A 9504-nucleotide genomic window follows, 5' to 3' on the forward strand; every position below is an offset into this window, starting at 1 on the left:
GGAGAGGGAGAGATCGAACAGGGAGGGGGAGAGATTGAACAGGGAGGGGGAGAGATTGAACAGGGAGGGGGAGAGATCGAACAGGGAGGGGCGAGCTGCTAATTCAAACAAGAGAAAACAGTTGAGGGAAAAGCCGTTGACCTTTCGCTGACAGCAACTGACAGAACAAAAGTTGCAACAATGTCCAGAGCAGGTGTGTGCGGGGCCCAGGGACAGAAGAGAAAACACACCCAGGGGAGGGTTGGACCCTGCAGCAAACACTGAGCAGCTCAGACAGGCAGTGCGGCACCGGTTAGAGGCATTCAGAGGAAAGGCAGGGGAGAAACAAGCTGCAGACTTGGATTCGGGAGAGATTCTGTGCAAGTGGGGGAGTGTGAGAGAGGGAAAGAGGGAGGGAGAGAGACAGAGGGAGAGAGAGAGGGGGAGTGTGAGAGAGGGAGAGAGGGAGGGAGAGAGACAGAGGGAGAGAGAGAGGGAGAGAGAGGGGGGAGTGTGAGAGAGGGAGAGAGAGGGGGGAGAGAGACAGAGGGAGAGAGAGAGGGGGGAGAGAGAGAGAGGGAGAGAAGGAGGGAGAGAGAGGGAGAGAGGGAGTGAGAGAAGGGGGGAGAGGGAGAGAGAGAGGGAGAGAGAGAGGGGGTGAGAGGGAGGGAGGGAAAAAGAGAGAGTGAGAGAGGGAGTGGGAGGGAGAGAGAGAGAGGGAGGGAGAGAGGGGAGGAGGGAGAGCGAGAGAGGGAGAGAGAGAGGGAGGGAGTTCTGGGCTCTTGCTGTGCCTTTTTAATCCCTTGCTTTTGTATTTTAATCAATTCCCTCTCTCTCTCTCTCTCTCCCCCCTCAGGAATCTTTTTGATGAAATGCTGCAAGGAGATGATCCAGAAAGAGACATTTTGCGAGGAGGGGGAGGAGTGGGAGAAATCCTGGTCCAAGAATCGTTCTCTCTGCTGGGGACTGACTGACTGAGACCTTCACCGCAGCCTGGACCCAATGGGGAGCACGTGAGTAATGCCTGGCTTACTCTGGGGTCACTGGGTGCACACTGGGATCACTGGGATATACAGGGGACAATGTGGGGGGGTCACTGGGACATTCAGGGGACACTCGCGGGGGGGTCACTGGGACATTGTTGTGGGAGTTCTTGTTGTTGTGGTGGTGGTCTGAACGTCAAGACCGTCACTCTGGGCTGACTGGGTTCACCCAGGCATCATTCTGGGTTCACTGCGGGATCACTGGGGACACCCTGTGGGCTACTTGCCGCCATCTGACGAAGATGGCGGCGGACGGCGCAGCCGCCTTTTTTCCAAAATGGTGGTCGCGCTCGCCCCTATTTTGTCCGGGCCGGACTCCCCGCTGGCCTCCATTTCGTCCTGTGCAAATACACGTCAAAATATATAAATACATCAGAAATATACCGGGAATATATATATATTATAAATACAAGTTGTTGTACAATACAAGGTGGGGCGGACTCAGTACATAACTTACACAGAGGGGAATATTACACGGAGGGGAATATGACACAGAGGTGAATATTTCACAGAGGGGAATATTTCACAGAGGGGATTATTACACAGAGGGTGTGGTGTACTCAGTACAAATCTTATATTACATTCTGTACAATACAAGGTGGGGTGTACTCATTACATATCTTATATTACATTCTGTACAATACAAGGTGGGGTGTACTCATTACATATCTTATATTACATTCAGCACAATACAAGGTGGGGTGTACTCATTACATATCTTATATTACATTCTGCACAATACAAGGTGGGGTGTACTCATTACATAACTTATATTACATTCTGCACAATACAAGGTGGGGTGTACTCATTACATATCTTATATTATATTCTGTATAATACAAGGGGAGGTGGACTCAGCACAAATCTTATATTATATTCTGTATAATACAAGGGGAGGTGGACTCAGTACATATCTTATATTACATTCTGCACAATACAAGGTGGGGTGTACTCATTACATATCTTATATTACATTCTGCACAATACAAGCTGGTGTGTGCTCAGTACATATCTCAAATTACATTCTGTACGTGACAAGATGGGGTGGACTCAGTACATATCTTACATTACATTCTGTATAATACAAGGTGGGGTGGCCTCAGTACACACCATATATTACATTTTGTACATTACAAGGTGGGGTGGACTCAGAACATATCTTATATTACTTTCTGCACAATACAAGGTGAGGTGGACTCAGAACATATCTTATATTACATTCTGTACAATACAAGTTGTGGTGGACTCAGTACATATATTTTATCACATTCTGTAAAATACAGGCTGGGGTGGACTCAGTACATATCTAAAGTTACATTCCATACATTACAAGGTGGGGTGGGCTCAGTACATATCTTATATTACATTCTGTACAATGCAAGATGGGGTGCACTCAGTACATATCTTATATTACATTCTGTATAATACAAGGTGGGGTGGACTCAGTGCATATCTTATATTACATTTTGGACATTACAAGGTGGGGTGGAATCAGAACATATCTTATATTACATTCTGTACAATGCAAGGTGGGGTGCACTCAGCACATATCTTATATTACATTCTGTACAATACAAGGTGGGGTATACTCAATGCATATCTTATATTATATCCTGTACAATACAAGGTGGGGTGGAAACAATACATATCTTATATTACATTCTGTACATTACAAGTTGTGGTGGACTCAGTATATATCTTATATTACATTCTGTATAATACAAGGTGGGGTGGACTCAGTACATACTATATATTACATTCTGTACAATACAAGGTGGGGTGGACTCAGAACACATCTTGTGTTACATTCTATACATTACAAGGTGGGATGGACTCAGTATATATCTTATATTACATTCTGTACAATGCAAGCTGGGGTGGACTCAGTGCATATCTCAGATTACATTCTATACATGACAAGGTGGGATGGACTCAGTATATATCTTCCATTACATTCTGTACAATACAAGCTGGGGTGTACTCAGTACATATCTTTCATTACATTCTGTACAATACAAGGTGGGGTGGACTCAGTGCATATCTTAGATTACATTTTGTACATTACAAGGTGGGGTGGACTCAGAACATATCTTCCATTACATTTTGTACATTACAAGGTGGGGTGGACTCAGTCCATATCTTACATAACATTTTGTACATTACAAGGTGGGGTGGACTCAGAACATATCTTATATTACATTCTGTATAATACAAGGTGGGGTGGAATCAGAACATATCTTATATTACATTCTGTACAATACAAGGTGGGGTGGAATCAGAACATATCTTATATTACATTCTGTACAATACAAGGTGGGGTGGAATCAGAACATATCTTATATTACATTCTGTACAATACAAGGTGGGGTGGAATCAGAACATATCTTATATTACATTCTGTACAATACAAGGTGTGGTGTACTCAGTACAAATCTGATATTATATCCTGTACAATACAAGGTGGGGTGGAAACAATACATATCTTATATTACATTCTGTACATTACAAGTTGTGGTGGACTCAGTATATATCTTATATTACATTCTGTATAATACAAGGTGGGGTGCACTCAGCACATATCTTATATTACATTCTGTATAATACAAGGTGGGGTGGACTCAGTGCATATCTTATATTACATTTTGGACATTACAAGGTTGGGTGGAATCAGAACATATCTTATATTACTTTCTGCACAATACAAGCTGGGGTGCACTCAGTACATATCTTACATAACATTTTGTACATTACAAGGTGGGGTGGACTCAGAACATATCTTATATTACATTCTGTACAATGCAAGATGGGGTGCACTCAGTACATATCTTATATTACATTCTGTATAATACAAGGTGGGGTGGACTCAGTGCATATCTTATATTACATTTTGGACATTACAAGGTGGGGTGGAATCAGAACATATCTTATATTACATTCTGTACAATGCAAGGTGGGGTGCACTCAGCACATATCTTATATTACATTCTGTACAATACAAGGTGGGGTATACTCAATGCATATCTTATATTATATCCTGTACAATACAAGGTGGGGTGGAAACAATACATATCTTATATTACATTCTGTACATTACAAGTTGTGGTGGACTCAGTATATATCTTATATTACATTCTGTATAATACAAGGTGGGGTGGACTCAGTACATACTATATATTACATTCTGTACAATACAAGGTGGGGTGGACTCAGAACACATCTTGTGTTACATTCTATACATTACAAGGTGGGATGGACTCAGTATATATCTTATATTACATTCTGTACAATGCAAGCTGGGGTGGACTCAGTGCATATCTCAGATTACATTTTGTACATTACAAGGTGGGGTGGACTCAGAACATATCTTATATTACTTTCTGCACAATACAAGGTGAGGTGGACTCAGAACATATCTTATATTACATTTTGTACATTACAAGGTGGGGTGGACTCAGTCCATATCTTATATAACATTTTGTACATTACAAGGTGGGGTGGACTCAGAACATATCTTATATTACATTCTGTACAATGCAAGGTGTGGTGCACTCAGTACATATCTTATATTACATTCTGTATAATACAAGGTGGGGTGGACTCAGTGCATATCTTATATTACATTTTGGACATTACAAGGTGGGGTGGACTCAGAACATTTCTTATATTACATTCTGTACAATGCAAGGTGTGGTGCACTCAGTACATATCTTATATTACATTCTGTACAATACTAGGTGTGGTGGACTCAGTACAAATCTGATAATATATCCTGTACAATACAAGGTGGGGTGGAAACAATACATATCTTATATTACATTCTGTACATTACAAGTTGTGGTGGACTCAGTATATATCTTATATTACATTCTGCATAATACAAGGTGGATTGGACTCAGTACATACCATATATTACATTCTGTACAATACAAGGTGGGGTGGACTCAGAACACATCTTGTGTTACATTCTGTACATTACAAGCTGGGGTGGACTCAGTGCATATCTTATATTACATTCTGTACAATACAAGGTGGAGTGGACTCAGTGCACATCTTAAATTACATTCTGTACAATACAAGCTGGGGTGTACTCAGTACATATCTTTCATTACATTCTGTACAATACAAGGTGGGGTGCACTCAGTACATATCTTATATTACATTTTGTACATTACAAGGTGGGGTGGACTCAGTCAATATCTTATATGACATTTTGTACATTACAAGGTGGGGTGGACTCAGAACATATCTTACATTACATTCTGTACAATGGAAGGTAGGGTGCACTCAGCACATATCTTATATTTCATTCTGTATAATACAAGGTGGGGTGGACTCAGTGCATATCTTATATTACATTCTGGACATTACAAGGTGGGGTGGAATCAGAACATATCTTATATTACATTCTGTACAATACAAGGTGGGGTGGACTCAGTACACATCTTATATAACATTTTGTACATTACAAGGTGGGGTGGACTCAGTCAATATCTTATATGACATTTTGTACATTACAAGGTGGGGTGGACTCAGAACATATCTTACATTACATTCTGTACAATGGAAGGTGGGGTGCACTCAGCACATATCTTATATTTCATTCTGTATAATACAAGGTGGGCTGGACTCAGTGCATATCTTATATTACATTCTGAATAATACAATGTGGGCTGGACTCAGTACATATCTTACATTACATTCTGTACATTACAAGGTGGGGTGGACTCAGTACATATCTTATATTACATTCTGTACAATACAAGGTGGGGTGTACTCAGTACATATCTCATATTACATTCTGTATAATACAAGGTGTGGTGGACTCAGTCCATATCTTATATTACATTCTGTACAATACAAGGTGGGGTGTACTCAGTACATATCTCATATTACATTCTGTATAATACAAGGTGGGGTGGACTCAGTCCATATCTTACATTACATTCTGTACAATACAAGGTGGGCTGGATTCAGTACATATCTTATGTTGCATTCTATACATTACAAGGTGGGGTGGACTCAGTACATATCTTACATTACATTCTGTACATTACAAGGTGGGGTGGACTCAGTACATATCTTATATTACATTCTGTACAATACAAGGTGGGGTGTACTCAGTACATATCTCATATTACATTCTGTATAATACAAGGTGGGGTGGACTCAGTCCATATCTTACATTACATTCTGTACATTACAAGGTGGGCTGGACTCAGTCCATATCTTATGTTACATTCTGTACAATACAAGGTGGGGTGTACTCAGTACGTATCTTATATTACATTCAGTATAATACAAGGTGGGGTGGACTCAGTACATATCTAAAATTACATTCTGTACAATGCAAGGTGGGCTGGACTCAGTCCATATCTTATGTTACGTTCTGTATAATACAAGGTGGGGTGTACTCAGTACGTATCTTATATTACATTCAGTATAATACAAGGTGGGGTGGACTCAGTACATATCTAAAATTACATTCTGTACAATACAAGGTGGGGTGGACTCAGTCCATATCTCATATTACATTCTGTACAATACAAGGTGGGGTGTACTCATTACATGTCAAATATTACATTCTCTACAATACAAGGTGGTGTGTACTCAGTACATATCTCATGTTACATTCTGTACAATACAAGCTGGTGTGGATTCAGTACATATCTTACATTACATTTTGTGCATTACAAGGTGGGGTGGACTCAGTACATATCTTAAATTACATTCTGTACCTTACAAGGTGGGATGGACTCAGAACATATCTTACATTACATTCTGTACATTACAAGGTGTGGTGGACTCAGTGCATATCTTACATGACATTCTGTATAATACAAGGTGGGGTGGACTCAGTGCATATCTTACATTACATTCTGTATAATACAAGGTGGGGTGGACTCATTACATATCTTATATTACATTCTGTACAATACAAGGTGGAAATGACTCAGTACATAACTTATATGACATTCTGTACAATACAAAGTGGGGTGGACTCAGCACACATCTTATGTTACATTTTGTACATCACAAGGTGGGGTGGACTCAGTGCATATATTATATTACATTCTGTCCAATACAAAGTGGGGTGGACTCAGTACATATCTTATATTACATTCTGTACATTACAAGGTGGGGTGGACTCAGTACATATCTTATATTACATTCTGTACATTACAAGGTGGGGTGGACTCAGTGCATATCTTATGTTACATTCTGTACATTACAAGGTGGGGTGGACTCAGTACATATCTTATATTACATTCTGTACAATACAAGGTGGGCTGGACTCAATCCGTATCTTATGTTACGTTCTGTATAATACAAGGTGGGGTGTACTCAGTCCATATCTTACATTACATTCTGTACAATACAAGGTGGGCTTGATTCAGTCCATATCTTATGTTACGTTCTGTATAATACAAGGTGGTGCAGACTCAGTACATATCTTATCTTACATTCGGTACAATACAAGGTGGGGTGGACTCAGTCCATATCTTACATTACATTCTGTACAATACAAAGTGGGCTGGACTCAATCCGTATCTTATGTTACGTTCTGTATAATACAAGGTGGGGTGGACTCAGTACATATCTTATATTACATTCTGTACAATACAAGGTGGGGTGGACTCAGTCCATATCTTACATTAGATTCTGTACAATACAATGTGGGCTGGACTCAGTGCATATCTTATATTACATTCTGAATAATACATGGTGGGGTGGACTCAGTACATATCTTATATTACATTCGGTACATTACAAGGTGGGGTGGACTCAGTACATATCTAAAATTACATGCTGTACATTACAAGGTGGGGTGGACTCAGAACATATCTTCTGTTACATTCTATACATTACAAGGTGGGGTGGGCTCAGTTCATATCTTATATTACATTCTGTATAATACAAGGTGGGGTGGACTCAGTGCATATCTTATATGACATTCTGTACAATACAAGGTGGGGTGGACTCAGTACATATCTTATATGACATTCTGTACAATACAAGGTGGGGTGGACTCAGTTCAGATCTTAAATTACATTCTATACATTACAAGGTGGGGTAGACTCAGTACATATCTTGTATTACATTCTATACAGTACAAGGTGATGTGTACTCAGTCCATATCTTACATTACATTCTGTAAAATACAATGTGGGGTGGACTCAGTCCATAAATTATATGAAATTCTGTACAATACAAAGTGGGGTGGACTCAGTACAGATCTTATATTACATTCTGTATAATATAAGGTGGGGTGGACTCAGTACACATCTTAAATTACATTCTGTATAATATAAGGTGGGGTGGACTCAGTACACATCTTAAATTACATTCTGAACATTGCAAAGTGGGGTGGACTCAGAACATATCTTACATTACATTCTGTACATTACAAGGTGGGGTGGACTCAGTCCATATCTTATATTACATTTTGTACATTACAAGGTGGCGTGGACTCAGAACATATCTGATATTACATTCTGCACAATGCAAGGTGGTGTGCACTCAGTACATATCTTATATTACATTCTGTATAATACAAGGTGGGGTGGACTCAGTGCATATCTTATATTACATTTTGTACATTACAAGGTGGGGTGGACTCAGAACATATCTTATATTACTTTCTGTACATTACAAGGTGGGGTGGACTCAGAACATATCTTAAATTACATTCTGCACATTACAAGGTGGGGTGGACTCAGTACATATCTTATATTACATTCTGTACATTACAAGGTGGGGTGGACTCAGAACATATCTTAGATTACATTCTGTACATTACAAGTTGTGGTGGACTCAGTACATATCTTATATTACATTCTGTACAATACAAGGTGGGGTGGACACAATACATATCTTATATTACATTCTGTACATTACAAGTTGTGGTGGACTCAGTACATATCTTATATTACATTCTGAAAAAATACCTGGTGGGGTGGACTCAGCACATATCTTATATGACATTCTTTACAATACAAGGTGGGGTGGACTCAGTACATATCTTATATTACATTCTGTACATTACAAGGTGGGGTGGACTCAGTCTATATCTCATATTACATTCTGTAGAATACAAGGTGGGGTGTACTCATTACATGTCTAATATTACATTCTGTACAATACAAGGTGGGGTGTACTCAGTGCATATCTTACATTACATTCTGTACATTACAAGGTGGGTTGGACTCAGTACATATATTACATTACATTATGTACAATACAAGGTGGGGTGTACTGAGTGCATATCTTATATTACATTCCATATAATACAAGGTGGGTTGGACTCAGTGCATATCTTACATTACATTCTGTATAATACAAGGTGGGGTGGACTCATTAAATATCTTATATTACATTCTGGACAATTCACGCTGGGGTGGACTCATTACATATCTTATATTACATTCTGGACAATACAAGGTGGAAATGACTCAGTACATAACTTATGTGACATTCTGTACAA

Source organism: Heptranchias perlo, chromosome 39, assembly GCF_035084215.1.
Source record: "Heptranchias perlo isolate sHepPer1 chromosome 39, sHepPer1.hap1, whole genome shotgun sequence".
Lineage (NCBI taxonomy): Eukaryota > Metazoa > Chordata > Chondrichthyes > Hexanchiformes > Hexanchidae > Heptranchias > Heptranchias perlo.